The following is a 27,700-nucleotide window of genomic DNA, read 5'->3' as shown; positions in this document are numbered from 1 at the left end:
AGCACCTAACCTCTTCTCTCCGAATTATAAATAAAAAAAATGTTTTTTTTTTCTTCAAATTTAATGTGTGTAAAGTTGTGGATATGTCGTTTTACAATATGAATGGCACAGAATTATTTACAATAAATGATGTTACAGGTAGATACAAAAGAAACAATATATAGGAGCAAAAGATTTTACAATAGGGGGCAATTAGAATACAAAAAAAAGTACTATATTTTCCCATATGAAATAATAGTATATACTATATGTCATCCTTGGGTAGGCAAACAGAAAACAGGAGAATCAATGTTGCATTCTGTGATGCCCATTATTTAATTGTAATTTGGACTACATCTTTATTATATGGAATTTTCATGGTCAAATACTATAATCAAGTGCATGCATGTGTAAGAAAAACAATAAAGAAAACAAAACATCTTCAGCCAGTTATTGAACAGAATTAAACACCGTTTCCTGCTTTATGTAATTTCCTACTGGACAGTTAGAATAGGAGCTGTGGTCTGTAGAGACCTGCTGAAGCAAATGAGAACACCAGTCTACCCCAAACCCTCTAAGCTTTTGCTGCTTAAGTGAGGACAACACAAATATTATTCTCCTTACATATTTACCCCCATAGATCCATGTTAAGTAATGATTATATATAAAATTATGACCTTTTCCAAGAGCCCATCATTTGAAAATATTATTTCCTACCTGGTATATGATACTGAACCTTAAGGGTAAGGGTTTGATGTAGGGCAATATAGGGTTGATTCACTAAAGTGCGTTAAAACGAGCGCTATTTATAGCATGTGTTAAAAATGTTATTGCGTCTTATTTTCTGCGACTTAACACACGATTCACTAAAAGGATACATGCCAAAATTAAGACGCGATGCTGTTTGTGTTATTTAACTTGCAAAGACTATTTTCATGCGGTATTTGACGCAATGCGTGCTAATTAACGCAGCACATACAAATTGTCGCCGTGTGCGAAAAAACACACGCCATATTAGCCATACACGCCATTACTTTTGGAAAACTACTGTTCTAAAAATGATCATTTCCCTGCAAACTGGAGGCTACATCACTCTAGGGCCAACACAGACTTGAATAAATCACACTGCAAAGTCCATGTTGTGTTGCCAAAAGCTCATGAACTGTACTTTTCTATAATTACCGCCTGCCCCAAGTAGGTGTTAATTTTCGCATAGACTAATGTGATATTTAGCACGTTTAACGCTTCATATGTACAATATTTGTGAATCATGCGTTAATACTATTTCTATTCGCTAATTATCGCAATGCATTAAAATTAACGTATTGTGGTTGCGCACTCTTTAACGCACGCGATATGCGACGTAACGCATACGACAATACTTTAGCGAATCGCGCATTTTTTCGCATCAATTTTAATGCAAAAAAGCATGCAATAAACGTTATCACACTTTAGTGAATCAACCCTTATATGTCTATATATGAGTAATGGAGTTCACTTAAATAGGTAACGCTTGATGGACTTTTTTAAACCAGCTTAACTATGTAACTATGTCTTTAGTCTCTTAATCTGGAAAAAAAAATAGCTAAAAGGTTACCTGTGAAGGGTCTTTCCATATAGTTAGTTAAACTATGAGCAGAGTTTTGACCACAGGGAAATGGAGATAACATTCACCTTTCTTTTGAGTATAGACTAAAAAATTCATAAAAATTATTCCACACAGGAAAACACTGTTTGCTGGAAGTTACTTAAGTTCCTTTTTGATTAAATTGTAATTTAACACATTCTAAGATTCTAACATGAAGCCTTCAGGGCAAGGTCTCTCGATTTATTTTTCTACTTCTCTGAAATATACTCCCTTCTTAAACTTTATTGAGTCCTCTGATGTATTCTAAGCAGTCTAAGCTCCTGTCTGTCTTCTTTTCTTCAGGCTTCTTCATAGGAGTCTTTACCTTAGCTAAAGCTGATCTTAATAGCTTGAACTGTAATTCACTGATATTGTTACAGATTGTAGGCTCCAAAACTGAGCACAGAAATTGAGGTGTGGTCTTAGTTAAGGTTGATAAAGAAGAGCTTCTAACTTTTCCTATCCAAACGCTAAAACATGACCTAAACTGTATCAAGTTAATAAGAAATAATTAATGCTCCAGAAGTATATTTGTGAGCCTTTATGATATGCATAAATATTTATATATATATATATATATATATATATATATATATGTGTGTGATGAGCACATTTTTTTGGCAGGAATGGATTCGTAGCGAAATTCCACATTTCGCCATTGGCGAACCACAAAACATCTGCAAAATTTTGGCATGAAAAATTAGCATAGAAAAAAGGCACAGTCACATAAAAAAAGGCAAGGTCACGATAAAAAACACAGTAAAAAAAAAAAAGTATTGTGGATCAACAATGTTGCACCATACCCGCATTTTGCAATTTTTTTAGCAGTTACGCAATTTTTCCCGCAAAGCACAATGTCACATTGACATTGTGATCCAGTCATCACTATATATAGATATTCTGTATGAATGTGTGGATTAATCTAAGGGGGAAACTGAGTGTATCAATGTGCTTTTTCTATTTACCTTACTTTTCTATGAGTACCCAGGAAAGCAGATAAACTTTTGTAGGATTGCTGCTCTGTGTTTGATATAACTGTATGTATACGCTGCCTTATTTTAAAGTCTCGGTTTCAAAACTAAGGCTTTTAATACCAGGCACAATAAGTGCTCTTTTATACAGGTCATGTCGAAGGTGTCATCTATTATCCACTGGACACCTATTATCCATTGAGCATCTATTATAACTGATGACATCATCAAGCTAGAATTTTCATTTATGCTACATTTGTACTGCAATGACTCGGGCTGATGATGTCATATACAGAATTTCCTATAGTATTGTGTTTATCAGGATGGTTTTGCTTTAACCAAGGCTAGGACCCATCTTAAATATTTTAAATGTTGGCTCTGTCAATAAATATACATAAGCACTATATATATATATATAATCTTGATCTGTGCATTTTTTACATTTATTGTGAGTGAAATATATAATATGAAACATGTGAAATATATAAATATATATTTCAAAGAAATGAAAGTTCTGGCACAGCTATTTTCACATGAAATAACAATATGCAGGCATATTTTGTTCTAGTCAGATCAGGTCATGTTTAACATTTTGTTTTTCACCATAGTAACCCTTTTTAAGGCAGAAAAGGGGAGAACAAACTTCTGAACACAGAAGGAAGCAATAGATCCCAAAGACATGTGTTAAGCTGTTTATCTCTGGCAGACTGCCCTTGGAACACATATCGAGACAGTTCCTCCCTTCCTGCAATTTTACTCCCCACCTGCCTTTGAAACTCATAATGCACATGTTGCTTCTTGACAAATGTGCAGAAAGGTGAGCTTAAATTTTTATTTGACTGAAATAATCTGAGTGTTCATGTCAAATGAAAAGCATGCATTAAATATATGATTGCTATGTAAGGTCAACATGACCAAAGGACATTTATAATGTTAGAGAAGCCAGTGACTTGAATAAGTCACTTCTGTTTTAAGCAGGTTCGTGTCAAACTTCACAAGTTGATTCTGTGCCTTTCAAAATAATGGCTGTATATTGTGTTGTGTCTATATTTAAACAAATATTAAAGTTCTATGATATCTCCTTCCATATGATAAATATAACAAATAAAAAGGTAATGTTAAAAGATCCTGAATATTACTAGAGTAAATATACCCTTCTCTTATACTTCTCCATTTGTTTTATTTACAATAATGTGCATAGGACCAGATTTATTTTGATGAAAAAAGCTTCTCTGAATTCAAATCCAGATTTTCCCATAGAACCAGATGCAATTCAATAAGAAAAACTTATCCCATAAAAACTCTATTTAAGGAAAAAAAGCTGGAACTAAATTAGGAGAAAGGTTTTCTCAAAACTGAATCTTGCCCATAACTTTTCACACCATAAACAATACAATAATGTTTTTTCATTGATTTGAATCTTGCCCACTGTATAATACAACAGATTTTTATTTTTAATGATTTCTATTTGTAATATTCATGAATTCACCAAAAATAATACAAATCCATAGACTTTTAAAGGTTGTACTGTTAACATTTGTATTGACCGCACACTAAAGAATATTATGGTTTATTTACAGTTAGTTACATGTACAAGTAATGTATTTATATTCTCACAAGGGCAATGTACAACTGTGTTCAACATAAGCCTCTTAAAAAATGTGTTCTGAGAAGTAGTTTTTTTTTTCATTTTTTCTCAGCATGCTTTTTGTTATTTGGTGTGCTAAACAGAGCTAACTAAGTTTGAAGGCAATCTTACCTCTTTGTTCTTTATATGAAGTGTGGAAGAAAGAAAAGCTAGAGGTATCACTTATCTTTACTTAAATTATCAGCTTGAAAACCATCAGAATGGTTCTTTCAGCTGACCACACAACTTCCAAAAGTGGGCAAGGTATGAAGTGCAAAAACTGTCTTTTTTTTAACTTTGCACACCTAGCACCAATCATTTGAGCTTGGCAATAGCATATACCTTGCCCTACCTTGTTAGAAAAATTTCCCTCCACTATGCTATAACTTAAGCTACAATTCTTCTTTATTTCTAATTTCTTGGCTGCAAAGTTGTGCCACTTGGAAAAGTTCCCCCATTACAATGTGTTACAGTTGCAAAAAGTGACTTTAGTAATCAGTTAATTATCTCTCAGACAATCGAGATTATACTCTGCTTGGCAAACGTACTTCCAAGTTTGACATTTTCAAAATTCTATAGCCAATTACACTTTTTATTTTTTGGACTGTTGTTTTGTCCATGAAGCTCAAACCAATCCTACAAAAACACTACTAGAATGCTATATATTATGATTAATAAACCCCATTCAGTCATACTGTATAAAATCAAATGCACTAAAGTTAAAGGTGTCCTATTTGAAAATCCAGATGGCTTTACTCTGAAATAAATGTTTAAAGTTTCATGTACTGTAATTCTTTTCCAGAGATTTCAGTCATATTCTGATAACTATCAGAGAGTTCTGAGAAATTGCTCAGTTGTTTTTAGTATGGCACATTTGTATTTACTTTAGAGTAGGAAATACTTTCTCATATGGACTTAAGGGGAAACGGAATGCATATTTACATTAGGATCATTTCATGATGAAGATCATAGGACAAAATATAGAATATGTATCTTATATATTTATCTAGGAAAAATAGTCAGATAATGTAAAATACATATATTTTTCGTCTTTAACACGCAAGTATATAATAAGCACCATCTCAGTACCTTGTTTTTGTCAATATAGCTTATTTTGATGCACAACAAATTTTTTCACAGTGAATTTTTGCTAAACAATTCGCCAATGGTGAAGTGCGGAAATTTACTGCAAATCAATGCCTACTCCCTTTTTCTCTGTAATATTAAAACAGTCCCTGCTGCATGAATCTGTATTTATGGCAAAACAATTCTATTGGATTTATTTAATGTTTACATTTTTTTTAGTAAAAAAAAAGTATAGTGATACAAATTATAGAATGAACAACTAAAATCCCAGGTCCTGAGAATTCTGTATAATGTTTCCCGTTTCTATGTAATGATAATTTATTTAGATATTATAGTCAATTTTAATCTAGTAGATTGATTTTTTTATGGAATGGAAGCTTATTGGTCTTAATACATTTTAAAGGAGAAAGAAAGGTAAAAACTCAGTAGGCTTTATCAGAAAGGTCTATGTAAATACAGCCATAAGCACTCACAGAAAAGCTGCACTGTGTCCATCAGAAGAAACACAGGATTTCTTGTCTTCCTTTGTGTAAACATGTTTTCAGTATCAGACTTCCTCTCTCAGAAAAATCCTTCATTCCCGGGGTCGAGTCTGTATAGCTCTCTCCCTTCTCCTACTCCCCCTCCCATAAGAATTCATAATAATTCATTCCCCCTCCCATCAGAATGTGTGATCTGAGCTACCAGAGGCTAGCGCTTCAGCACGGAAGCTACTGTGACCAAGCTAACATGGCAGCTTATATCTTAAGCAAACAGATGGTGCTTCTAGGACTGTTTACTCAAGTATAGTAAAGCTTTCTACAGATTATATATCCTTAAAAAAAATTCTTAAATATTCCTTCTCCTTTAATGAAATATGATATTGACTTAGAAATATTAATTCCAAGGCAGATATAATTCTTGCTGCAACCCTATTTAGGTTTTGACACTTAAAACTCAACCATAATCGAGCAGTTCTGTGCCTATTGAAGCAAAGGAGTCTGCCAGTAGCTCCAGTGTTTCTCAGCACCCTGCATCAATGGGCACAGCATATTTGCTGCTTAACGATCACATGTCAATTACATGCCAAACACTGGAAATGATGCCAACCAGACTTTGAATATATTCATCAATTTGCAAGTGTAATTGTGCTAATTTTGGCACATTGGTCACAACTGCACCAAGCAAAGCTCCTTGCAACCCACTGCATTATGGGGAAAAAGCATTGATATTGCACTTAAATTGTAACCATAAATAAGCCCTACCACGTTTTCATTGAAGACAATTAGGTTTTTCTCATATATACATATGCATATGTTTCAAAGTAATATAATAGTATCCTTTATTTATATAGCACTGCTGTTGTTCTTTACAAAGCTTAATCATCATTCAAAAACATTCCTGCCCTAGTTCAGGTTATATCTCTACCACGGACAGGGCCGCCATCAGAAATCACGGGGCCCTTCACAACAAAATTTTCTTGGCCCCCCTCCTCCCACACCCCCAATTGCCCCTCCCCCAGTGACCCCTCCCATCAATACAAAGGACATACAGACATTGGTAGCCAGGGCCCCCTAAAACTTTGGTAGCTAGGGCCCCGCTAAAACATTGGGGTTATGTTTTGCATTGGTGCCAGGGAAGGTACCCCCTAAATCATTGCTAGCCAGCCCAGGGCCCCCTAAAACATTGGTGGTCCTCCCCCAAATACTATGGCCTGCTCCCCGCTGCTTCCTTCCGCATCCTTCAGCTCCCCCCCATCGTCCTCCGGCTCCCCCCTAGCATCCTCCTTTTTCTTCCCAGGCCACCCAAGCATCTTCCTGCTTCCTCCCAGGCCCCCCAAGCATCCTCCGGCACCCCCTAGGCCCCCCATGCATCCTCCAGCTCCACCCCCAGCATCCTCCTGCTTCCCCCAGGGCACCCCCAGCATCCTCCAGCTCCCCCGAGGGCCCCCAAGCATCTTCCATCTCCCCCCTTTTCTCCCCCCAGCCGCCTCCGGCTCCGGTGGTGTCCTCCGCTATGTGCCAGGGCTCCACGCTACTTCTACGCTTTTATAAGGTTGTACCCCATGCGTGTGATGCAGATGTAGCAGGGAGCTGTGGCACATAGCGGAGGACACAACTAAAGATAGGGCCTTTGATTAAAGGGGGCCTTTAAAGCTAAAAACGCCTGGGCCCTGGACGATTGTCCTCCCTGTGCCCCCCTGATGGCAGCCCTGACCACGGATACACATCCTAGGGTCAGTTTCATCAGTAATCCATTAACCTGCCTGTATGATTTTATAGCATTGGAGGAAATCCATGCAGAATCGAAGAACCTACAAACCCCTATGCGGATAATGCACTGGTTGGAAACAAACCCAGGTCCCCAGCGCTACATGGGAGTAATGATAACTACTGCCCTACCATGCTATAATGATTTCCAGTAAAGCCATAGTCCAGCCATAGAGGCTGACCTTAAAGTATTATTTTGGATACTGATCAATGCACATTTCCCATGTTTATTAGTAATTTATTTTTGGCAAGTTCATCTGCAAAAACAGAGATTTCTGTTGCAAGTTTATGATCATAAACCTATGCCAAGGTAAACGCCATATGGTCTCACCACTGTTATATTTCTTATACAATGGCACCTTCCTATGATGACATATCTGTATATTACTAAAAATATGAATGTAATAATACATAATTTAATTGATTCTTTTTGGTAACCTCATGAAAACTCAACAGATGTCTATGTAGAAATCTAGAATTTAATTAGAAGGTATTAGATATGCTTTAGATATTGAGCTACAAGTAGATATTGAGCTGTGCCAAGTAAAGACCTGTGAGATGATTAGGTATGTCTATGGTTTATAGTACAAAGTAAGCTTTTTTAATTGCATAATTTTTTTTAATTGCATAAAACAATAAAAAAAAACTGAAACGCATCAATCTGTATTCTACTCATTTTCAATGGGTCTACAAAAAAACCCAAATTAAAAAAAAGCTTTAATTTTCCCCAGGACAACTCCCATTGACTTTTACATGAACACAAGCTTTTAGATGCCAAGATGTTACATTTCTAATTTTTTTGCATATCAAACATTCAAGTTTTTGAAACCATAATTCAAATACGTGAGTTTTAGCACAAAAAAGGCAAAAATTTTCAAAATCAAATGATAAATCTGCTCTATGAGGTATCCATTAGGCCTAACCTACCCCTTTGATATCTGTGTGGGTAAACGGCAACATTTATATAGCAATATGCTTGAAGGGAACAAAAACATGAAAGATCCTATAACAATGAAGTTAAAGAGGTGGAGCCTAAAGTACACAAAATGGTGCCCCATACAAAAAAAAATTTGCATCTGTACCATAGAAATGATACCCTGCTCTTTGCATGGGATTACTGTACATACTACTTTAGTTTTACTGCATGTCATTTAAATGAAAAGCTTACTTTGCTTTTTACACAGAAATGGGCAGTGTAAAAACACCTACCTATTGCTTTTTATAGAGCTTTACAAACATACTCATAAGTATTCTAGGCTATAAGAAGATTAAATGATTTGTTTAGAAGGAACTGACATTGAGATTTAAACCAGGCTCTTAGAGTTGAAATGCAGTTTCAAACTATAGGTCATCAAAATGTTCCTTGTTTTTATATCAGGCAAGAAATGTTTTAGAAAGGTATTATATACAGGTTGTATTGTTTAGAATTAATACATTTTGGTCATCATTCTTACAAAATAATCTATCTTGGAAGGCAAAATGCTGGGTAACTATGCTATCTCCAGTTGTAACCAGTAAGGTAAAAAGAAGCCAAAACAACCAGAACAGAAGGAGATCCAATTTCTTCTGCTTTAGACAAAACCTTACCTCGAAAAACCAGAGAATAATCCCAATATGAAATTTTGAGAAAAAAACAAGGTCATTTTTCCATATAGATCACTTCAGGTAATTATACAAACAAAAGTCTTGGATTTAATAGTACAAATATAGCCATTTTTGTTTCCCCATGATTAAGGATTTCTGCACCTTAATACATACAACTGATTTTTTTCTGTATATTTTTTTGTTCTGTATATATTATTGGAATGTTGGTGGCTTTTTCCATGAGCACTTTAATACAGAAAGAATTCATCTCCTATAAACAGTAGAGAGGTTACTAAGCAGCCGTAAGCTTTTCAAGACACACATGGGATCATTCTATATTACAAGGATTTGTAAAGCAATGCTTGCATCAAGTATCATGTTATGTGTGTGTGCTCTATGCTTTTGGAGGTCCCCCCGCAGTGAGTGCATTTCAATTTTTTTATGATTTGTTTACGGATCTGTGTGTATGTGTTTATGCAGACTACGTCCTGGGGTAATTAACACTCCTATTAAGTAAATAAAATGCCACAATTATAAGAAAGTATTGCTTATTCATACCTTTGCTCCTCCTCTTAAATTGTGGCACTGCTATACTTTAAAAACCAAAGCAACATAGATTTTCATGAGCACTATTACATTCATATTTATTTGTATTTTTTGTATACAAAGTATACAAAGTTATTATCTATTAGGTTTAGACAGTGGTAGCCAGACTTCATGAGAAATGTCGTAAACATTTTGATTTTTTTCCTCTGATATTTACCTTCATCAATCTTGTTTTTGCATGATGTGCAAAGGGAGGCTAAGGTTGGGGCAGAGCCCTTCTATAGGTGGGTAATTGGCACCTAAGATCCAACCCATAATGTTACAACTGTCGGTCTCCTCCAGCAAGTCAAGTCTGTCAATCTGCTGCCTTGTGTTACATTGTTTTAACAGTCTGAGCCACCAGGGCAGAGAATAGAAAAGGACAGGCAAACACTGCTTCTAATAGCAATTATATATACAAATAACTCAAAAATCATCACAAATTTGTAATAAATCTATATTGCAAAGCTGCTTAGAATTCTGGTTTCTTTTATTAGGCAAAAAATTATATTTTGCGTTGCCTTGTCCTTTAAATCAGTTGCTTCCTCTCAATAAAAACAGACCACCTTTTCACCTTCCCTTGCAGGACTGTGTCTTCTTGGCAGTGATAAATCTGTCTAAATTTTGACTCAAAAAATGTGTTGATAAATACATTGAAATATATATAAGAAATAGCAAACAGTAGAACAAACTGATATGGTGCAAAATGTATTCATACAAAATGCCTTTGGGTCTTTAGCCATTTCTTGTAACTATATATTTATTATGATTACACATGCATCTGTAGCAGAAGTAACTTCAAGATAAAAGGTTAGAGTTTTTGCTGCCCTAGTGTCCAATTATCTTCCTTTAATTTCGACAATAAAAATGTTTATATTATGTAGTAGATGCCTTTAATAGTGGTAATCTGACATCTAAGTAGAGGACATCAAAATACATGTTGATCTGTAACTAATGAAACAGTTGTGCCTATTGATGCTGGGGACCCCTGTAGCTACTGCCACCTCCAAACCACAAGGTAACTCCAAGGTTTCCATAATGGCCATTGTCAATAGCTGAATTCTGATGTGCCAAAAGAATAGAGTGCACACCTCACACCAAACATTCTAAATATGAATGCCGGTTGTCTGCTGAAAAGTTTGATGCCCAATATGCATAGCTTTACCAATTAATATGGCATACAGAGGCACCGACATGGATATATACCAGACAAAATGTCCATAGGCACAAACAAGTAACAGAGAACAATGTGAAAAAAACTACTAAAATCCAATAAAATCACTTAAATCCTTTTTTTTCACCTAATGTAATCAGCAGTCAGAATCACCTTTTTCATATTTTAGCTTAGCCAAAAAAGTTTTACAGACAAAAATATACCAACACCTATGCAGAACTGATAATACAATAAAATGACAAAAATACAATAAATTGCTAAAAATGCACCAAAATAAAAAGTGTAAAAGGTGTGTGTTTGTGTGTATATGTGACAATAGCCTGGGGACAAGCAGGCTGGAAGAGGAGGCAGAAGGAACCCAGGAACCAGAGGAGGCTGTCTTCTCTCTTGATCTGGTTAGTGGTCGCACTGGGGGGGGGCTTTAGGATGTGCAGGCAACATCAGGCACATAGTTGCCACATGTCTGCTGTTGCCCTGGGACCCACTAAGTTCCCACTGTGTGGGCTGGGAAATAAGCAGGTAGGGAAGGAGTAGCTTTAAAAAACACTTGTCTGTTCCCAGACCTGGTACTGCAGCAGAACATAAAATTTACGATCTGTGGCACATAAAGGGTTCTTTATCCACAGAACACAGGTTCTTAGTTCTGTGCCACTTAAGGGGTTTAGATTTCAGGCATTCATGCTTCAGAGGTCTCTGGTATAGTAAAGAAGAGCAAGTTATTCTGAAGAAGGTGAAAGAGACAAGATGGTGTAAATTGGGACAGTCTTTTAGAGAACAATTACTTGTAAAACAGCCTATATGTAAAGTAGCCCCCAGTGCAAGAGCTTATTATGGCCCACAGCTTGGTCGTTTGAGGCTGGGAGGGATAAAGTTTCATGTGCTAGGGATGATAATCTAGTTTGTGAGAAGCATGTTACTGTATGTCTATATACAAAGAAAAGTAAAATATTATACCAAAAACCCCAAGTACAAATTGTGTATACTCACAGTGCATTGCAAAAGCAAAAAATCCATGCAAATCAGCCTTTTCTATGATCAGTAAACATAAAATATATTTGAATATACAAATATATAAAATATATTTGAAGGAAACAGGGCTTTTATGGACCTGTCTGGAAAAGCATATGTTAGATGTAGCCTATGTAATTTTACAGTAGATTTACAGCTGGAAGGTTTACATAAATTCAGTATATTTTCCCAAAAGGAATAATGGATTCTTGAAACAAACTCCTTACTGTATTTGCTGCAGAGGAAAAACTTTTTGTGTAAATATTTTAAGATGTATATTTAGGAGATTTTTGTTAAAACATTGGTGTATCTTTAGCACAAGAGAATTTGAGAACAAGTCATTAATCTTCTAAATGGCAGCGTTGAACAGTGAAGTAATTGTTGGCTACAGCTTCTTAGTAAATCTTGATCCTGATGACAAATCTATTTAGTAAAGCCACACTTATTCTGAATCCCTTGTAAAAAGGTCACAGTTCTGTATTTTGCTTCAAGAATTAGTTTTCTGTTAATGGAATAGCTTATTAACACAATAAAATCATCTATCCATTGTTTCTCTTTATTTGTTCTATTTAGTGGTTGAATAATGTCAAATAAAAATGGAAGTTTCAAGTATTTTTGTTTTACTCTTCTGGAATGTTCTATATTTCAGGTAGGTAATAAAGTTATTTGTGGTGATGATCCTTATTAGATTGTCAAATATGTATCAAATGTTAAAAATATTGTGTTTTGTATAGTACTCAAATATTCTGTAGTACCTATATTAGCATCTTTGCATTACATCCCTCTTCCCAGGACAGTCATGTTGGTAGTTTATCAGGAGACCAGATAGACAGGTTTTCAATTATGGTTGCCAAATGAATACCAGCCTGTAGTACATTCCCGGCTCCTTCCCTGAGTTTTTATATTTGGCTTCCTTGCTTTCCCCAGTGGGTGTCTGGATTCTTGTGCAATAAGACCTTGTGGCACTTAAGTAGCTGAGGGCCAGGCTCAAAGCCAAAGGTAGTATTTCTGCTCAGACGCATTGGCACTACCTTTAAAATCACCAGGGATGTTGCTCATATCAACCAATCAGATTTTTGCTCTTGTTTTCTAACTTGTAGTTGAACATTCAAATCTAATTGTTGTTTTGGTTGCTATTGGCAACATCAACGGTGATGTTTGTCTCCAGTGTTAATACATACATCCCATAATGGGTAAGAAATCTACCCTATCACTCACTCTCCCAAGGACTGGTGCCTTAGGGTTAATATTTGATATTGATCTCTCTTTCATTCCTCTAACCCAAAACTATATCATGTCTCCAAATTCCATTTCTTTTCTAATTCTAATTCCTTATATTATGTATTGACTACTGTAGTCTTTTATTGTTGGCATACCCACCAATCCATAATAAATGCAACTACCTTTATATTGTAAATGGTGATTATATTCCCCTTTTTATAAACACTCCCAGAAATTGTGTGTTTTTATTAATTAATTAACACTTCATTGTTTCTGTCAGAGAATCTGTTTGTTTCCCCAAGTACGGCTTATAAGAAAAGAAAAGAATGCCAAAATATCAATTGCTGTACCAACTTTGTAGTAAGAACTTGTGGTAAGAACTTATTTCAGTTACTGTATTTTCTTCTTAAAAAGCCACCAAAAACTTTCTTGATGCTTTCTAATATATCTGCCAGTACAGAGAAATGTCTTCTCTCCCACCCACCTTTATAATGCTTTCTTCTTTATTCCTATTAGCTTAGGAGGGCACCAAATGTTCTTACATTTCTTTCTCAAGAGAATACATTCAGAACATCATTAATTATAATTTATAATTTTCTGTTCTGTCTGTTCTGTTCTAGCAGAAAACCTAACTTCTCAATATATGCACTGAAGATTTTATAGTGCTAAAATCCTCGTACATAAAATATAGAGTTTTCGGAGGTTACAGTATATAATACAAGGTGCAGAATTTTCTCGGAAGTTTGGTAAAACAATTAGCCAATGGCGAAATGCACTGCGAATCTATGTCTGCCAAAAAAAATCACTTATCACTTGTGGCAAGTTTTGGTTGAATAAAAACAAGATTTACTACCAAATAAAGCCTCCTGTAAGCTGATAGTGTGCATAGAGGCTACCTAATAGCCAATCGTAGCCCTTATTTGGCACCTCCATGAACTTTTATTATGCTTGTGTTGCTCTCCAAGTCTCTTTACATTTGACCGTGGCTCACAAGTAAGAAAGGTTGGAGACCCCTGCTCTAACTTATTGAGATTTGAAACCTCAATAACTGAAAACAATGCCTATTGTAACAAGAATAATACAGGCCTTTCTACAATGAATGATAAAAATAGTCAATTGGTGTCAAAATTGAAAAGAAAATATAAAAAAAAACATTGTAGACCTTTTGGACCAGTAGTGATTTTAAGACAGCAGACCATAATAAAATGTAGATGAAGCAGAGAATGTGTTTACTTTGTGCACTGCGTCATTCCATCTGCTTTAACTTGAACCAGGGCCATGTTTTTTGTTTAGCTTTAGGTGTGACAGTATCTCCTCGATCTTACTTGCCTCAGGCACCAAAATGTAAACTGTAACCACAAAAGGCCAGAAATACAATTATTGTAATAAATAATTTGTGTAACGTACTGCATGCAATTAGAACATTTCCACAAGAATAAAGAAGATGAATAATAATAGTTATAATAATGATTAAAATAATAGTAATAATCCTTAACCTCCACATTAGAAGGCAGAATGACAAATACCGTTTCAAACTGAAGAAATTAGAAATAAATGTTGCAGGTGTAATAATTATTAGAAATGAACCCGGGAGCTAGAACAATATACAGGTATGGGATCCGTTATCCAGAAACCCGTTATCCAGACAGCTCCAAATTACAGAAAACCTGTCTCCCATAGACTCCATTTTAATCAAATAATTCAGATTTTTAAAATTGATTTCCTTTTTCTCTGTAAAAAATAAAATAGTACCTTGTATTTGATCTCAACTAAGACATAATTAATCCTTATTGGATGCAAAACAATCCTATTGGGTTTTATTAATGTTTTATTGATTTTTTAGTAGACTTAAGGTATGAAGATCCAAATTACAGAAAGACCCCTTATCAGGAAAACCCTTGGTCCCAAGCATTCTGAATAACGGGTCCTATGTCTGTAAAAGCAATTCATTTATTTCCGTTCTGTGAGTTGGAATTTACAAGTTGGGTTGCTGCAGTTTTACTTTCCTTCCAATAGATCAACTAAGAGGTTGGTAAGGTTTATGAATCAACATAACATATTATGTAAGAATGTAAATTATGCTGGTTGTTATTTGGGGCTTTTTTTTAGGCTTTGGCTTTAGACCTCTCCCTTCCAAAGGTGGGGAAAGTTACCTTTGAGTTGCTCTACTCACAATCTAAAATGTCTGTGAACAATTTCTGTATTCCTGGCCTATTAAAACTTTGATCCCACATGTCTGGCAGTTTTTCACAGTCACACGGCACTATTCTTTTGGTACATGAATAGGTTAATAAAATAATAAAAGTGTGTGTAGCTGTGGTCTGTATCGAAGACCGCTAGCACAATAAACATTTTAACACTTCCTATTTCAATCTTTTGTGCTTTGATTTATACTAGGCTGCTCTCAGCAGGCTTAGAGTTTCAGCTGCTCCACTGAGACGTTTCTGCACAGCACTTTCTGAAGCGTATTTGAAATTAATAAGAGCAATGCTTATGCATTTCTTTGCTTTACATGCAGAAATTCCTTCATGTGATGCATTTTACAAAGTGTTTGCTTTTAGCTTTACACTTTTTGTTTTATGAAATAAAGTTTAAATATTTTTGATGTGCAACTTTTGCTCAAGCCTTTGACTTCCTATGACAATAAACAGACATATGCAGTAGGATCTACAGTACATACACCATTACCAGAGGAATAGTAAACTATGGAATAAAACAGTACTCCTAAATTGTGCGATTCTGTGAAGACAACAAATTGTAGAATGCATTACATGTGTTATGTACAAAATGAAACAATATTATTAGATGAAGTCTACACAGTCTTCTGTGTAGGTACAAGTGTAAAATAAGCACATTATTATATACAAAACACTTCTCAGATTTACCATCATTAAGCAGCAGCAGAAAAGGAGAAAAAATATACAATAACAAAAGAAAGAGAAGAAAAAAAACTATGCAAAAGAATACTGGACTGAAAGTACATGAAGAAGACAATGTATCTGAGGGAACACAAGAGACTGAATAAAGATGGTTAAGAATTATTGCAAAGTTTAAGGGCAATTGAAGAGAACCAAAAGTAGATAAGAGAAATCTAAATTGAATAAGGGCAAATGCAGGTGGGTGAGGTTGAGGGAGTGCAGGCAGTACAGGGGATGTGTGTAGGCTGTGGAAATTTGGAGAGCTGCAGGTTAAGATGCCAATAGGCAGGGCAAGCGCAAGGTTTTACTTGTTTTTAACAATATTGGTTGTGTATATAGATTGGGATTTTTTTTAAGTGCAATACCAGGTACACTGGTGGGACTACAAGCAGTGAGAGGATGAACACAAAAGAGGAAAAGAAGAGGCTGAACAACAGGAAAACAGTTATCCTATGCACAATAATAAGATGATCACACTGTAAGTAGAATTTAACCTGTGTGGGTTAAGATCATGACAATACTTTACTATTAGAGGCCGTTTTATCATTAGGCTGACTGAGAAGACAGTGGCTCTACAATCTGCTTATGTCTATGGCTGAAACAGAATACTGTAATAAACTAATCATTCATTCGGATGTGCATATGAATTGAAAATATTCTGTAAATAGCTTTTAATTCACGCAGTGCCTGGTGTGGCATGAAATTTCACTATCTGGGCTATTATATTCTTTCTTATAGGCTGGTGGTAAAGCAAAAAGAAGTTTTCACTAAGTGGAAAGAGGCTAATTGTTTCAAAGGAAAAGGCAGATTCTCCATGGAAGGGAAGAGACATCTGCTATTGACTTCTACATGATCTCAGTAACTTTTAGCTGGCAACTTTTTTTCTGTGAATTTTAGCACTGAAAATCCAAAAAGAAAATCTGACAGTTAAATGGTAAATAAATGGTCCTATAATACTACCAACATTAGAGTGAGAGGACTATAAACCTTATAGGGCAGTGCTGTCCAACTTCTGTTGTACCGAGGGCCGGAATTTTTCCGACCTACGCGGTGGAGGTCTGATAATGGAAGCCAGTTTTGACCACTCCCCTTTTTGAAACCGCACCCACTTGAAACCACACCCATGTTATAACATGACCATACCCATATTAATGGTTGTAGTACAGCAAAAACTGCCATACTCTGCCTTCCCTACCCTGCCTGTGTGTGCCATACTCTGCCTGCCCTACCCTGCCTATGTGTGCCATACTCTGCCTTCCCTACCCTGCCTGTGTTTGCCATACTCTGCCTTCCCTACCCTGCCTGTGTGCCATACTTTCACTGTGTGTGCCATTCTTGGCTGGTTTGTGCCATACTTGGCCTGTGTGTGCCATACTCTGCCTGCCCTACCCTGCCTGTGTGTGCCATACTCTGCCTTCCCTACCCTGCCTGCGTGTGCCATACTTTCACTGTGTTTGCCATTCTTGGCTGGTTTGTGCCATACTTGGCCTGTGTGTGCCATACTCTGCCTGTGTGTGCCATACACTGCCTGTGTGTGCCATACTCTGCCTTCCCTACCCTGCCTGTGTGGCACACACAGGCAGCCTACAGTGACACAATGCTGGCACTGCTCCTACAGTCTGCACAATAACTATATATTAAAAAACTTTTTAATTGCAGTACCACCTCAGTATATGTTCTTTTTGTAGTGTGCAGGGATTATTTGTGGGTTTCTACTGCTCCTGAGGTGTGAACAGGGGAACAATGTGGGTGATTACAGCCTGAGCCTGAGGTGTGAACACTGGAGGGGGTGAACAATGCAGAGATTAAAAGGTGTGAACAACACAGGGGATTACATGTTTAAACAATACAGCCTGATTACAGCCTGAATCTGAGGTGAGGGGGGCAGTTAATCACAGTACTGATACCATTTAAAGCTTACACAAGAGTAAGCCATCAAAGCAGCCAGACAGGTGGGGGGCCACACAGAGGGGGGTCGCGGGCCGCCAGTTGGACAGCACTGTTATAGGGGATCTGAAGTTAGACCACAGAGAGCAGTCTTAAATATGTATTATTTGATGTATGATGGTAGAAGGCTATCCCATCATGTTGCTAAAATGATTTCATTATTTTAAAAAACAGGATTCTTTTGCCATCAACATGGATCTCTTTTAACTTAGCTACCATCAAAAAAACATAAAACAAATTGTTTTATTATTACAGAAAAAAGCAGACTAGTCAATAAATAATAATTGTTTACGTAGATCGTAGTTCCGAGAAAGAGGTTCTTTTGGCCAAATTTAACATAATGCTGCATGTGTTTTGGAATAAGTGAGCAGAGATTTCAATATCAAGAGTAGGTAATGTGTAAATTAGTCGTATAGTTGGTAACTTGAACATTTTTATGGTTTATTGATGCAGTGTTTGAGGATAAGATTTAAGGCAAATGAAAACTGCATATGTGCTTTGAAAAATTACTGGAATTGACTCCCTTCCTTTAATTTAGGGAGAGTTTAAAATTATATCCTAGAAGGGTACTGGGCTAAGACTTTATAAAATCAAGGTAAGAATTCATAAAGTTATCAATTCAACAAAACACTGTCCTTGCTAAATCTTCTATTTACAGTTAACTCACTTTTCCTGTGCTGGAAATATCTATACAAAAAAATTGTGTCCAAAACTCTATCCCATAGTTATCACCCCCTGCATTTTTATAAAAATTGGTACAAATTGTAAGGTTAAAAAGGCAGTACCCACAGTGAAAATAATATAGAGAAAAGGAGCCTGTAGAAAAAGTATAAAGGCGTTCAAATCTATACTATAATAGCACAGTAGTGCAGACATGAAAAAGCTATCAATTTGCTCAGTACTGATAAAGCAAATGATCTGTAAAGCTTCACAGAGTTTCTCCACATATCAAATTTGCCAATAATTTTCCCTGCTTTATATCTAGACAGTCTACATTACAACTAACCAGCCTCATATAAAAACAGAAGCCCATATCGAGCATTTTAAAAGAAGTGTAATACAGAGGCTGGATATTGTAGAAAACGTCATATTTACTTTACATCTTATAGTGATAGTGGATCCTGAACCATTTCATTTGTGGTGAGTTTTTTATTTTTTTTTAAATCAAATTAATGTTATTTCAGTTAATTAAATATGTTTTTCCTCTTGCCACTTTGTATCACTAAAATGGGAATCCCATTATTAGATATATATCTTTAGTATTTGCATGTTCCAAGAGTAAAATAATTATATATGCATACAAATAATGTAGGACAGTTCTCGACCTTAAGCTATTACTTTAATTTGTATAGTTCTTCAGAAAGAGCTATTATTTTAATTATATTAATGTATTCATTTTTCCAACCTAAGGCATAATACAAGATAATATGAGTGCATAAACCTACAGCAAACATTAACATTATATTTATCTTTTCAGTTTTACCATGGTCATTTTATATAATTCATTTGATATTTTTCATGCCTTAAATTTGTGAGAAATGTTGAACTTTGTTGTTGGTCCCAAACTGTTCCTTGGTGTAAATCTATTAAGGACTTAAGCTTATTGTAACATGTTTGAATGTTTTATGCATATTGTTAAAGGGCATCTATCACCTTTCAGTTGTTTCCCCCACCAAAGCTTTGGGCAAACAGAGTTTGCACTCTGGATGGGGGTCCTCTATTAAGGGCTCTGGTGGCCTCATTGGGGTGTACACGTGTATAATGAGAGACTTCTCCAGCTCACATGCTATGGTATGCAAAGATCAATCAATGTCACAAGCATACGGGCAAGCTACAGGGTTTGCTTGTAATGCACATACAGTATGTGTGCCCAAAAAGGTCTGTCGATACCAGGACCTCCCTCCCTCTGGGGGCCAGGGTGTTTTTCTTAACAAAAATATTATTGTTTACCTGAGTGTGGTCTCATTTTATTGTGTATTGTATGTATGTATTTCCCTATGTTGGCACCCTTATAACAACTATAAAAATAGGAAATATGCTGCTGGCAGATAAAGTATTATGGGTTCCAAAAACCTACAGTACATTAAAGGAACAGTAACACCGAAAAATTAAAGAGTTTTAAAGTAAATGAAATATAATGTACTGTTGCCCTGTACTGGTAAAAGTTGTGCGTTTGCTACAGTAACTCTACTATAGTTTATATATAATAAGCTGCTGTGTAGCCCTGGGGAAGCCATTCAAGCTGGAAAAAAGGAGAAAAGGCACAGGTTACATAGCAGATAACAGAAAAGCTCTGTAGAATACAATAGTGTTTTATCTGTTATCTGCTAAGTGCCTGTGCCTTTTCTTGTTTGAATGGCTGCACCCATGGCTACACAGCTGCATTCTTTATATAAACTTTAGAAGTGTTTCTGAGGCAAACACACCAGTTGTACCAAAGCAGGGCAGCAGTACATTATATTGGAATTTCTTTTATACACTTGAATTTGTTGGTGTTACTGTTCCTTTAAACCTTAGCAAAGGAAACATTTGTTTTTATTGTATTCCCTTTGGGGGCTGATGAATTGTTTCCCAAGTAGCCTGACACAAATGTAAAGTTCAATCAAGGCTTTTTGAAAAGAAGGTGAAAACCTACCTCATTCCCCCACAAAACTATACATGTGTTCTAGATTTTGATTGGGAAAATTGCCATTAGGGGCATGTTTACTAAAGTATACATTTTATAGCTTCCCCACAGTTCACCTCAATTTTGCCAAGCATATTTTCATAAAACACCTTATTTTTTAATAAAAATCATAAGTACACTGTTAAGAGAGACATGGTATATTTTCTCCTGGCATATTCTCTGTGAAAATTTATAAGCATTTTCCCCCGACAATTGTAGTAGAGAAGCTTTGCTGGAAAATTTTCACCAGAAAGAAATGACATATATAGGAAATTAGCATGGAGGAGGTGACACAGATAATGAGATGCTAAATTACCTGCTTTATCTTTAAAATGGTAGTTTGCCAGCCTGAAATGGAGAAACATCTCTTTGCGAAAAACATAAAAATTTCTCAGTTTTAAAATTTGGGGGCAGATTTATTTAATGTTTGCATTTTTGTAACTTTCCGCCAAACACATTTTTTAGAGCAAAAAATAATTACCCTAAAACCACAAACTCTCAGAGTGTAAAAACCAAATACCACAAAAATACAAAACTAAGTCAATGGGAGTCATCCTTGGCAAATTGTAAATTCTTTGATAAATAAAGATTTTGAGGATTTGTTTTTTTTTTCACATCCATTCCTTGGTAGAAAGAAAATGAAAATTACACTAAAAGAATTTTAATAAATGTGCTATGATATGTTGTCTTTGTACTGTTTGCAATTAAATATAGGGTTAAAATGATTTGCCAATCATTGCATTGTATTTTTATTTATATTTTATACAGGGCGTCAAATCTTTTATAAACAGACTTGTAAATAATACTTAATGACACTAATAAATGAAAATGTGAATGGTAACTACTGAACTGAATAATCAATATAAACAAGACGCTGTTTTGACTAATGCAGGTTAATTTTAAGGAATAAGGCAATGCTTCAGACAAAGAAACAAAGCAATTAAACCTTTTAAAGGGTAGGGGGTTACCTGTATGTTTAAGAGCAGATAAATCTAATGTGCTTTTGCCTTAATGTCTTCGCCTGTTTAGAATGTTGTTGTTCCCTGTATCCAGGACAACCTGCTGGTGTGTAATTCCAACTCACATACTTTTGGTTTGGAATGCACTCAGACATACTGTAGTTGATCTTGGTCAAATCTTTCTATACCACAGAGAAATACCACAACTTCTGAAGCAGAACATGTTTATCATGTAAAAAATATATAACTGCTCAAAAGTAAAGTATAGTGAAAATCAGACAAGAATAGGATAGAAGCTCTTTCGTTATTATTATTGGTTCTGATCTCAGCATTCCTTTCCTTCCAAAATATTAACAAAACAAAAATAATGAAAAAAATTCTAAGATCAATAACGTTTTTACGAACTTGACAACTGCTACAGATAATGATAAACTAGCTCTACTGTATATGACAACACAGGTATTATTTATTTATACCATGCACTAGTGCTATATGCAATAATGAGCACAAAATTGTATCCATAAATATACAATTCATATACCACTTGTACCCAGCCGCACGGCAGAGCATCTGTGCTATTTGCTCAGGTGCTGGTTATACTTTTTATAGCACAAGCGCAGAGTGCAGCACTCTCCTGTAGGGGGAAGCTAATTACTCAATAGTAGTGATAAGCAAATTTTTTGGGCAGGTATGGATTGGCAGAGAAATTCTGCATTTCGCTATTTTTTCAGAAGTTTCACTTATTTTTTGGTGAAGCAAAACAGGACAGATTCGCTCATCACCTCCATCCTCTTGTGTCTGACTCTTAACTTATTGCAACTGTATCTTGTATTTATTTGTATCTATTTATTTGTATTTATTGTTATACTTTGTATTTATCTATTATTATCTTAATAACCCCCTGTTTGTATTAATGTATTCTACTGTATGCGCTGCGTACATAAGTAGCGCTTTATAAATAAAGATATACAAACATATACATACATACATGCTGCACATTGCATCTTGCTGCACATTGCATCTAAAAGGCTCCTTCTATCACCTAATAAATGATGAACAAGTAAAGAACATGCATGTGGACAACCCTGGACTGCCTACCTGCCACCTCTTATAGGAGTTGTTCACCTTTAAATTAACTTTTAGTATGACAGAGACAGTGATATTCTGACTCAATTTGCAACTGGTTTGTGTGTTGTCTTTAGTTATTTAGCTTTTTGTTTAGTAACCCCCCAGTTTGGAATTTCAGCAACTGGTTGCTAGGGTCTTGCTTTCCTGCTAGGGCAGTGATTTGAATGAGAGACTGGAATAGACTAGGAGAAGGACTGAATAGGAAGATAAGTTATAACATAACAATAATAAAATTGTAAGTTCGTAGAGCAATAGGTTATTAAATGCCAGGGTCAGTGCCCCCCTTTTGGAAGTTGGAAATGTAGAAGAGGAAAGCAAAACATTGAAAATTTATAAAAAAATAAATAATGAAGAGCAAAAGCAAAGTTGCTAGAAATAGGACACAGTATAACATACTAAAAACTAACTTGAAATGACCCATTATTGTACATATTTGGAGCCATGCATTGTCAAGTGCAAACATTTGTTCCTCCAGAATGGTACAATATAGAAAAATATGGCCCTTTGTGCATTTTTATTTGCACATTGTCCCTTTTATCAAGTTAATACCAACAGGAACCCATATAATTTTAATTAAATTAGCACTTTTGTTGGTAGAGTAAATTTCCTTTGGCTTCTTATTCTGTTTCTGACATCATAATTCTCTTTTTAGTCATTCTAAAATGTTTTGTGTGGTGTGAATTGACCTTAATGGGCAAGGTAGGTGGAGTTCCATAACCTGTATAAAAGCACTCTGCCTTTGGTCATGTGCTTTTATATGGTCATGGAACTCCTCGGTAATGTCCTATTTATCCTTATCCTTATATTTTACAGTAGGGCATACATAATTGGCTATATAATCTACAGTATGGGCATTTTACAATGGTCCACACTGTAAACTAGTGGCCAGAACATGCTGTTTATGACTTAGAGACAATATGTGCCACTACTGCTGCTCCACGTGCCTATGCTTCTCCAAGCAGCTCCACCTCCACCCTTTCCCCTCACGCATGACTTCCTTGTTTCAAACCATGCACTCGCTTTTCCTGTCTTTTTCTCTTAGGTATAAGTTCCTCTTTCCTTCCCCCAAGTCGTGCTCCCTCTATCCCCCCTTTGCTCCCTCTATCCTATTCCTCACTAGCTAGCAGGGAAGAAATAGGATTGTACAGTATACATACAACATTAATACTAGCCATTCCAAACCCTACAATGCAAAAGTTTTCATTTAGGCATGGGCATGACATAGGTTGTGTCAAGTCCTTGACCCCTCATTACTGCCACCATTATCACCCCCCCAATAAGAGGAGCGCAGAGGACCACTTATTGTTGCCTATATGAATTTTGTGGTCACAACCTCATTGCACCCTTGCCTAATGGTTTAAAATCCAGTGGTGGGTGAACACAACTTTCCTTTTTTTTCTATAGTTTATACAGGAGCAGTGATCAGCTCCATGTGTACTGTAAGATGATCCCAGTAGAGCCAATAAAAGGACAACCATTTAGGAGTTTTAACCTTGAAAGCAAGCAAGTAGCAGGTAAATCTCTCTTTGTGTAAATGTATATTTCAGCAGTAGAATTCTTAATGAATCAGAGAAAAGTGTGTGTAGGACTGACCAGACCACAGATGACTTTGATGTAGTTGACCAGCTTGAATATACTGCAATATATGGACAAACAATCCCTGTTTTCTAGTAGCTTAGTGCAGACATTGACCAGCTTTAATATATTAATATGAAAACCTGTGTTTAATATCCTTAGCATATACAACGCAATAATGAAACACAATGGGTAGGGTTTTTTTTTTCTTTTTGCCTTGTCTCTTCTTCCATAAAGCTCTAATTTTAGAATGTATTCTTTGTAATAGACCTTGTCATTATTGCTCTGTTGGAGTTTTCCCTTCTTTTAATTCAGCTTTGGGAAACATAGCAGGCAATATTGATAGAACCCATGAATGATTAATAAAGCCTCTTAGATTTGCAATCAATACTGCTTCTCATTACAGCTATCTCACGCCAAACTATATCTTACTATCTGTACACCTATTTGTATTTAATGCCTATTTGCCAGAGCTGTTTACTAGAAAAACACTTGCAAACAAATGTTTATATTGAGGATGTGCTTTAATTAGTAGACAACTCAAAATCAAATTAATCTCCATTCCTCTCTTATCAGCATTGATGTTCAGTCCCAGATTTTCAGTATTGTTGTCAGGTATAAAATTGGAAACAGGGAGGATTAAGAAAGAAGGAGTTTTCCATTCAGGTAAAATACTCAGTTTAGGCATGAAATAAGATATTCTGGTTTTATTCTAGTTACAGCTCTTTGTGACCTTTGAAAAATGACTGTAACACCATATGACTATGGCCAAAGAAGTAGATTGTCAGCTGTAGGGAAAATGTACTCAATAGTAATGAGTCCCAAAACTGAAGAAAAAATTCACAGCAACAAAAATTTGGCATGTGAGGAATAAGTCGCGAAAAGTCAGCCATTATGGGAATTTTTCAGCAAAGTAAAACAGGACAGATTTGCTCATAAAATCAATCATCACATTTTTGCTTTTCACAATTTTACAAAGTTTATCAAGGAACTCCTGAAATTTCTATTGCAAATAAAAATGTCTTTTAAGTTAGGATTTGGTTTTTAAAACAGACAGAATTACTAATGAAGTCAGTCCAGCATGGTTAAATGAAAAACCGTGTCTCCAATCCCCTGTGACCTTGCCATATCACACACTTGATCCACCTAAGGTGGGTCCCATGGACCCCACAAGTCTACTTTCACATTGTTAGACTGTCCTGTCTATATTGGGATTTTATATGAAAAAATGAGTCTCAACTCATTGTGTGTTCAGTCATAGTATAAAACATAATGTGGTCTGAAATAGCATTTGTGCCCAAATGACCAAGCAGGCCTACCTATTTTCTTTGTTTTTTTCTGTATCTCTTTAGTTGCAAATAGAAGGTGCCTTTTGCATTTATGTAGCATCATAGGGATAAAAATGAAGACAAATAAATACCAGGAAGCTCTCTTATCTCAACAATAATGCTTTGTGCATGGTATGAATATTTTTAAGTTTATGTTTCAGGTCTCAGAGATGCAATTCAACAAACCTTCCAGTGTGGTATCAGTTCATTGTTCAAAACCACTATTTACATGTTTGCATATGGAAAGCAGCATTATCCACCCAAAATTTATACTTTTCAGTGCAGTAATGTTCATATGGTAACTTTTTTTTATCTCTTTGAATTTGACCTTTGTAGTTACCACTGTTATCCAAACGCTAAAGGGGCAGTATACCTCCTTGTTCAACAATAGGGACACTGAAGCTACTCAATGTTCAGTTCTTGCAAGATACTAGGCTACCAATAAACATTCCCTTTCATTCCCCCTTTGTTGTGACCGTCTTGTTATCAGTAGTCCATTATGTAAGGGGGTTATCTGTGCACTTGTAATATAATTATATGCCTCGCAAGAACTAAACATGGAAATAGTGATGAGTAAAACTGCACTGTTTAGATTCACTGGAAAATTCATGAAACCATGTAAAAATTCTTAAAATTATGAAATTTCACTAAATATATTTGAGTCAATGGGCTTTTTTGCCATTTTTTTTGCTCCAAATGCATTGGAGTCAATGGAAATTTTCTTCTTGCACCAAATGCAATGAATTAATGGGTGTTTTGTTCTTGGGATTTTTCTCACACCAAAAGCATCGGAGTCAATGGGGAATTTTTTTCAAGTTTCAAGTTCATTGTCATTTTTTCTCACACCAAATGCCCTGGAATCAAAGGACATTGTTTTTCATACTTTTTTTTACAGTAAAAAAAAAACTCAATGCAAAATTGTAGCACAGAAAATTCTAATTTCTCAGAAAATCTTTACCAGGTGAAAAAAAATTATTTATGAATACTGGTGGCTTACGGAGCGAGTTAATTGCCCGTCATATATGTCTGCTACGAAAAGCAACTTACTGAACTAAAATGCTTTTCTACCGGCAACAATAGGGGGCCCATTCATTAAAGCGTGATGACCACGATTAGAAAAAAATCTTATTTTTCTAAAGTTTAGAACTTTTCATACTGTTAACGATAATGCATTCGTTATTCCACGGAAAGTTCTTACTTTCCGTACTTTGTGCAAAAACAAAGTTTTTTTATTCATTCAAACTTTGGTATCATGATTATCTTTTGGCCAGGTTGGAGATGCAGAGTGCCATTGAGTCCTATGGAAAGCTTCCAAAATCATGCATTGACATTTCAAAGTCAGAAAGGTTTTTACACTGTTTTGATCGTCCAGATACAAAAATTTGAACAATGATTTTTCATACGTCCAAGAAAATAATTTTCGTCACATTTTCGAATATCAGAAATTATCGTGGTTACTACAGATTTTTTCCAATCATACTTATAACAATCTGAAATTCGTACTATAAAGAATGGGCCCCTAGGTGTTGCTGGTGGAAAGGCCTAGACATTGCTTTGGCTTTCTGAAGTCGCGGAAGGTTGCCTGCAGGAGGAAAGTTCACGTGACTTTGGAAAGCTGACGCGATGCAACAAACTTGCTCTATGGGCCACCAGCCTAATGGAAAGCATTTGTTTCCCTGTTTGCCCCATTTAGCTCAAGAGATAACAAAAATCAAAGATTTTTGTAATTAAATCAGTAGGTGAAGTATGTTGAGCACAAACTCTATTGTTGACCAGTGGGGGTATACTACCCCTTCAATGAGTTCTTTTTAAGATGTGAATGATATCCAGACTTTCAGTCCAGTCAGTCATTACTAATTTCCCATTTCAACACATTAATTGCTTTAAACTCATCAACAGTTTTAAATGAAACATTGTTTACAGTAACTTGTATGTATGTATGTATGTACTGTATGTATATCTTTATTTATAAAGCGCTACTTATGTACGCAGCGCTGTACAGTAGGGATGTAGGGAACCTCACAAAAAAAGTTCGCGAACCCGTTTGCGAACTTCTGCCAAAAAGTGCG

This window comes from Xenopus tropicalis, chromosome 1 (assembly GCF_000004195.4).
Source record: "Xenopus tropicalis strain Nigerian chromosome 1, UCB_Xtro_10.0, whole genome shotgun sequence".
Taxonomy (NCBI): Eukaryota; Metazoa; Chordata; class Amphibia; order Anura; family Pipidae; genus Xenopus; species Xenopus tropicalis.
The sequence above is the reverse complement of the archived record's forward strand: the minus strand, read 5'-3'. Positions refer to the sequence as shown.